The sequence below is a fragment of the Apodemus sylvaticus genome, chromosome 14 (genome assembly GCF_947179515.1).
Source record: "Apodemus sylvaticus chromosome 14, mApoSyl1.1, whole genome shotgun sequence".
In the NCBI taxonomy this organism is placed as follows: Eukaryota; Metazoa; Chordata; class Mammalia; order Rodentia; family Muridae; genus Apodemus; species Apodemus sylvaticus.
The window spans coordinates 17,651,253-17,658,167 of record NC_067485.1 but is presented as its reverse complement, the minus strand read 5'-3'; positions in this window follow the sequence as shown (position 1 = coordinate 17,658,167).

Below are 6,915 nucleotides of genomic sequence, written 5' to 3'. Positions count from 1 at the left end.
TCAAGTCATGTCCTGGCTCAAGGCTTGCTCTCTACAGCTTCTCCAATAGCTTCCGGCCCATGCCCCTTCGCCTATGCCCCGCCCCACCTCCGGGTTGGGTGCTTGCCGAGTCGAGAGAGCTCAGTGTTCTGCTGCTGTGCCCTGGCCACCGTACTCCCATCTCCTCGATGAAGAAACCGAGTTTTAAAAGAGATGAGAATTGTAGGGAGAGGGAACTTACAGAGCTCACCTCCAACAGGAAGACAGGGCTTCAAATGAGGGAGAGGGGGGCCATCCCACAGTCACAACTCTGACCTGTTCCTGTCTGAAAGAACGACAGGAATGGAAATGGAGAGGAGCCCAAGGAAAAGAAGGTCCAGCGACAGGACCAAAGTGGGGTCCAGCTCAAGGGGAGGTCCCAAGGCCTGACACTATTACTGAGGCTATGGAGTGCTCACAAAAAGGGACCTAGCATGACAGCACTCCAGAAGACCCAACAAGCAGCTGAAAGAGTCAGATGCAGATATTTGCACCCAACCAATGGACAGAAGCAGCTGAGCCCTGTTGTTGAATTAGGGAAGGCTGAATGAAGCTGAGGGCGACCCTGTAGGAGGACCAGCAGGCTCAATTAATCTGGATCCACGAGATCTCTCAAACACTGGACCACCAAACAGGCAGCATACACTAGCTGATATGAGGCCCCCAACACACATACAGTAGAGGACTGCCGGGCCTGTGTTCATTCAAGATGATGAAGCACCTAACCCTCAAGAGACTGGAGGCCTCGGGGAGTTTAGAGGGCAGGTGGGGTGGGAGGTGCAGACAGGGGGAGGGGAGGAGGTATGGGATGTGTAACAGTCGGAGGGTGGACAGGGGTTGGCGGGTAGGGAATAAAATATGGAGTGTATAAAAATAATTAATAAAAATTTCAATAAATAAGTAAGGAGAGAGAGGAGAGAGAGAGAGAGAGAGAGAGAGAGAGAGAGAGGAAAATTACCCACAGTCACATAGGATGTCAGGGAGGTCAGGTCTGGCAAAAAAAAAAAAAAAAAAAAAAAAAAAAGCTGGTGGGAGTTCCCTGACAACTGTGGACCAAACAAAGTCTACAAGGAACAGGGCCTCAGCCCAACAGTGATGAATTGAAACTTAACAGTGAGTCTGGTGGCTCATCCTTTCCCCAAGTCCCCCTTTTACACAGAGGACAGATGACTGTCACTGCAACCTAGTTAAGGAAGTCGTGTAGTCTGACTGAGCCTCAATTTTCCTAACTATAAAATGTGTGGCCTAAGGCAATAAATCTTTCCACCTCCCAACTTGATTCCCTTCTCTTGTAGGTAGGCCTGGTGTTTCCATCTCTGGTACCCATCACAGGAAGCCCCCAAGCCCAGGCCCAGCTAGGAAATGGAGATCTGTGGGAGAGGCAGGATCCTCACAGCCAGCAACGGCAGCAGGCACCAGATTTTACCTCTCTGCTGGTGCAGCTAGAGTGGCACACTCTAGCTGTAACTTGAGATATTGGAACCAGATCAGGACCAAAACCAGGAAAGGGGCCCCAGCTCTGGGTACACTTCCCGGACAGTCCAGAAATCCTCTGGGTCCCTGAGCCCTCCACGTCTGCCTCGACCCCCCCCCCCACCTCCACCCCAGTGCTGCAACCTCTCATCTTAGAAGTGAGAGGCTCAAAATGCATCTGGAGATTGGCTTGCAAGGTCACTTAGAGCTCCAAACTCTTGGACCCAATGGTAGTGATCAATACACTCCTGCCCTGTGCTAAACACTGCAGAAAGTGAGGCTTGCTTAGGTTCCATCAGGCAGATGGAGAGTCAGCAGGCAGCTGTCCTCAGCACCTGTCTGTGCCTGCAGAGGGACAGACAGCATGGGCAGACTTTGTTCCGGAGCAGGGGATAGTGTGTATGTCACATGACCTACATGTGTGCCTGAGACAGTCTGGGCTAGATCCAAGGGCTACATCTTGTAGAAACCCTGCACAGACCCCACTGGGACCATTCTGAAGCGCCTCCTGGATTGACCCCAATTATTGCACATCCATCACTGTCTTCTAGCAGTGGGATGAGACTGAGGGCTTCCTGAACCACCCATTTTTAAGCATCCCTTGCCAGATTCATCATCAGGAAGGCCGGCGTTCCACCTTTATATCTTCTCCTGAACCTGACTGAGGACCTTACTTGATCCTATAAGGGAAACTGAGGCCTAGAGCAGTGTCCCTCACCCACTCTAGCAGTTGGAGGTGGCATCCCAACTACAGGCTGCCTGCTCCTTAGCACTCCAGAGCTTATACATTTGATCCAAGGACACCACTCCAGCTCACAGAAATTCTACATCCTAGACCATATGGGAGGCCCCTCCCCACCCCCACCTCAAGCTTGCAGGTAGAGAAGACCATAGTCTGAGACAGGACAGCTACAGGTACACAGGGGACTACAAAACACACCCAGTGTCAACTCCAGGATCTACAAGAGGTGTAAGTTAGACCCTGGGTCTAGGGATAGGCCCTGGGTTCTCCTCCTCTTCCTAAAGGGCACAGGTTGCTGCTTCTCTGCTAGCAGGACCTATTGACTTAATGTTATTTGAATATGGAAATGCAGTGCAGGTTTCTAGAGTGCTTGCTGATGTTGTACCTCACCTCCTGCAAAGGAGCTGGGAGCCCTCACTGCCACAGTCAAATGAGCTGATCAAAAGTCACAGCCTGTGAGACAGACTTATGACCATTGCAGTAGAGGGAAAGAATAAAAGCTAGGCTCAGAAGAAAACTCGGCTCTATTCTGAAATAGTAAGAATAGTTTATAGCCAAAGAATAAGTGTGTGGAGGCCTGGCAGGTACAAAATTGAGAGACACCAAGAGGACTAGGGTTTGTAGCTTAGTTGGTGGGAATGTTTGCTTGCCTAGCATACATGAAGTTCTGGGTTAGATAGATCTCCAACACCAAATAGGCTAGTCATGGTAAGGCAGACCTGTGATCCCAGTACTCAGGAGGCAGAGGCAGGTAGAAGAGGAATTCAAAGTCTTCCTTGGCTACATTGTTTAAGGTTAGCTGGGAAGAGGTGAGACTGTATCAAAGAAGGAAAGGCAGCATCTGGAGTAATGGGATTGGGGAGATGGGATAGATGAGATGGGAGATGGGTCTGCTCCACTCGCCTTGAAGAACTGAGTTCAGCACCCATATAAAAATCTGTACTGCAAATTCTGGTCTCTATATGCACCATACACATCGTGTATACACTCAAGTATGTACACACACACACACACACACAAACAGGCAACGTGTAAGGCTAACCTAATTGTGAGGGTTTGAGTTTCACAGCTCAAACTCATTCAGTTTAATCCACACAATGAGTTGTGACCAGGTTGGACTGCCAGGAGGTGATTAAGGCTCTGCCCTCACAAATGGATTCATCCAACTGTGAATTAATGGATTAGGGGATTAGTGAGGTATGAGGAGTGGCTTTGTAATGAAGGTAAGCTTGCCGCCTCTCACTATGTCCTCCACTGAGCTGTCTAGCAGGGAGACCCTTGTCAGATGTCCTGAAGATGCTGGCACCAGGCTCCAGATATATAAACTATGCTCTCCAGACAGGCACACCAGCTCTCCCATCCGTGGTAAACAGTTACAGCGAGAGAAAGCAGGCTGAGACCGTGACCTTCTGTATTCTTGCTGAGGGCAGGCCAAGGTGATCAGATAGCATCGGAAGATGGTGCGGATGAGGAACTCCATCGTATATAGAGGGGGGATGATAATCTGACACATGGGGACATTTGTTTAATCTAAACAAGGAGGTGTAGTTGGCCTGGGTAGGAGCCCAACTAAAGTTTGGCCAAGAAAAACAAAATAAACAAAAAAAACATTGTCAAGATCTAATGGTCCCATTATGTCAGCATGACAAATATCAGAAAATACGTGTGATCCCAGAACTTGAGAAGCTGGGGCAGGAAGATTGAGTTTGAGGAGAGAGTCTGCTATATGAGAGCAAGAAACTTTAAAAGTTGCACAGAGAAACTCATTCCCTTTAGGGCAGTGTGTACTAGAAAGGAGAAGCCTGTCCCTGATTTCACCATCCCTTCCTTATACCTAACCACTTACCTGCTCCGTCTTCTTTTGTCAGCTCTCTCTTCCAGATATCCCAAATATCCAGCCCACTTCCCACCTCTGTGGTCGCTATTTCATTTCTAACCTGGATACTGGCAGCTACTTCCTCACGCACTTCTTGTCCTCTCCTGTCCCCTCAGCTGCGCTCCACATGGAAGCCACCAGGGCTGTGACTGTAAGGTGGGCTGTTCCCTGGAGTTCATGTCCTTCCTGGCCCTTCAGTGGTTCCTGCCTTTTCCAGGCCTTTGAGTGTCTGTCCCCCCAGCTCCCCACTGGATGTCCTCCCTACCTTGGGCTGGTCTCAGCCCCAATGTTACCACCTCTGTGACCTCTGAGGCCATCTCACATGACACCGTGCTCTCAACTCCAGAGCACTGTCAGTTACCTTCTGAAGATGATTCCCTGTTGGCCACCATCTGTGCTATAGCATACACACATTTGTTCCGTAGTCATTTAATGAATGTATGTGAATAATACAGTTTATAACTGCGGTAAGGGACAGAAAGGCAAGAACATATACTGTAAGACAGGGTTATTGGGCCTTCCTGAGAGGATGAAGCTAGACAAAGTGTCCCCAAGCTGGAGGTGGGGTACATGGTACTTATGTATGGGAGGTCTGCACAGCTGAAGGTGAACGGAACCATATGACGAGGCAGTGGCTCATGAGGGGCCTTTATGTTAAGCAAAAGATAGGATGTCCTCAACATTCTCATGTGACCAGAGGACACCATCCATTCATCTATTAATTTATTCAATAAATATCTCCTAAATGCTCAAGCCAGAACCAAATCACAAGGGAGACCACCCTCTCCACCACACCCCTACACACACAAATGGGAGGTCACAGACACACATCTGTGTAGGTGTTAATGAGTGTTATGAAGTTGTGTCAGAGCCGGGCGGTGGTGGTGCATGCCTGTAATCCCAGCACTCTGGGAGGCAGAGGCAGGCAGATTTCTGTGTTCGAGGCCAGCCTGGTCTACAGAGTGAGTTCCAGGACAGCCAGGGCTACACAGAGAAATCCTGTCTTGAGAAAACAAAACAAACAAACAAACAAAAAACTCCGAAGTTGTGTCAGAGCAAGAGGCAGAAAATGCTTCAGGAGGTTGTCAGCAGGCAAGATGGCTGCCTCTTGGTATGGTTGTAATAATGTGTGGCTTCCTCCCACAGGGAACCAGGATGATTCATGTGACACATGTGTAGCTTGGGGGAGATTGTATGACTTTCCAGGCTGGGTCATTTGGGGGGCATATTCTTTGGAGAAGCAGCTGCAGTCCTAAGGTTGATCAAGAAGTCCTTGAGTCCCAGCCACCAGCCAGCACCTACTCTGGTGAGGGAGTCACCTTGGAAGTGAATCTTTAGCCCCAATTGAGGCTTCAGATGCGACTACCCACCTAGCCAGCTGACATCTGGCTGTGGCATCATGAAACTTTGAGCCTGAACTCCTGACCCCACTGTTAGGTCCAAAGGGAACCATGATGATGATGATGATGATGATGATGATGATGATGATAATGATGATGTATACAGCAGTCTGCCTGCATGTATGCCTGCAGACCAGAAGAGGGCACCAGATCTCATTATAGATGGTTGCGAGCCACCAGATAGGTGTTGGGAATTGAACTCATGACCTCTGGAAGAGCAGCCAAGGCTCTTCTGAGCCATTTCTCCAGCCCCCAAATGGAACTCCTATTCCCCAAACTCCAAAAGGCAGTCCAGTGGGCTCAATCTGGACTATGGGATTTCTAGTGGAGGAACTTGTGAAGCTGGTTCCTAGCTACCAAAAGGAGTCATTTCCCTTAGCTCTAGCAGCAGGAACATAGGGCTATCTGTGGTGCCTCTTAGCATAGCAAAGCTCCTGCTTTAACAAGAATAAAACTGTAAGATCCTAATCTTATGAAAGTTACTAGCGTGTTGTAAACTGTTAAAGACAATAGCACACGCAAGTTAATGGTCAGTCACTTCATAAATGATGAAATTCTTTAATGTGCTCAGAGCTTGTAATCATGCTAAGAACAAATGTAATGAATTCATTTACAGGGGAAAGTTCTAGCCTTCTGTGTATGCTGTCATGGTTAAGCCTGAAGAAGGTAACTAAAAGCAAATAAGTGTTTGTTTGAAACCAGATTAGACTTCAATTAGATGATGTCCTTCAAGCTCCCCAGAAAGATCTGCTGAATATGGTCTTTAAGGTATTTAGTGAAAAAGGCTTCCCCTGATAGCTAGAAATACCAATTTCTGGTAGCAGCGGCTGAGGCTGTCTCTACAGGAGATGGACGTCAACGGACCCCACCTGGAGCTTACTTCAATTGTGCTGATGCTGGCCATTCAGGAAAAGAACCACCCCGTGCCTGTTTTGCTGCTAGAGCCCTAGACCAGCTGTGGACATGTTGGGTTGACTGTCCTTCCGCCGCGCCTTACCAAAATAGGTCAGTTTTCCCAAGTTCCTCCTCCAGAGAAAACTCTCTCAGCCCTTCTAGGTGTGACAGCTGAAGGTTGATGCCGGCCTGTGTATAACCAGAGGACTTAATGCTTTCCTGTGCAACAGCCCAAGATGGATGACCTCTGCCCCAGACAGAGCCATCAAGATCACCCTGGACAATCCCTGAATGGCTGTCTAGGTAGAAGGTAAGTCTTTGTCATTTTAAATTATGCAGAGGCCATTTGGATTATACTTCCTACTCAAATCTATCCTTCTCACATCTCTGTGATGGTGTTGATAGCAAGTTGTAGTTGTTAGGACTCTGTCTAAGCCCCGCCCCACAGTTACCTGGCAACAGCCAGGTAAGCCTCCTTTCTCTCTCTTACATCTCTTGCCTCTTATTCTCAC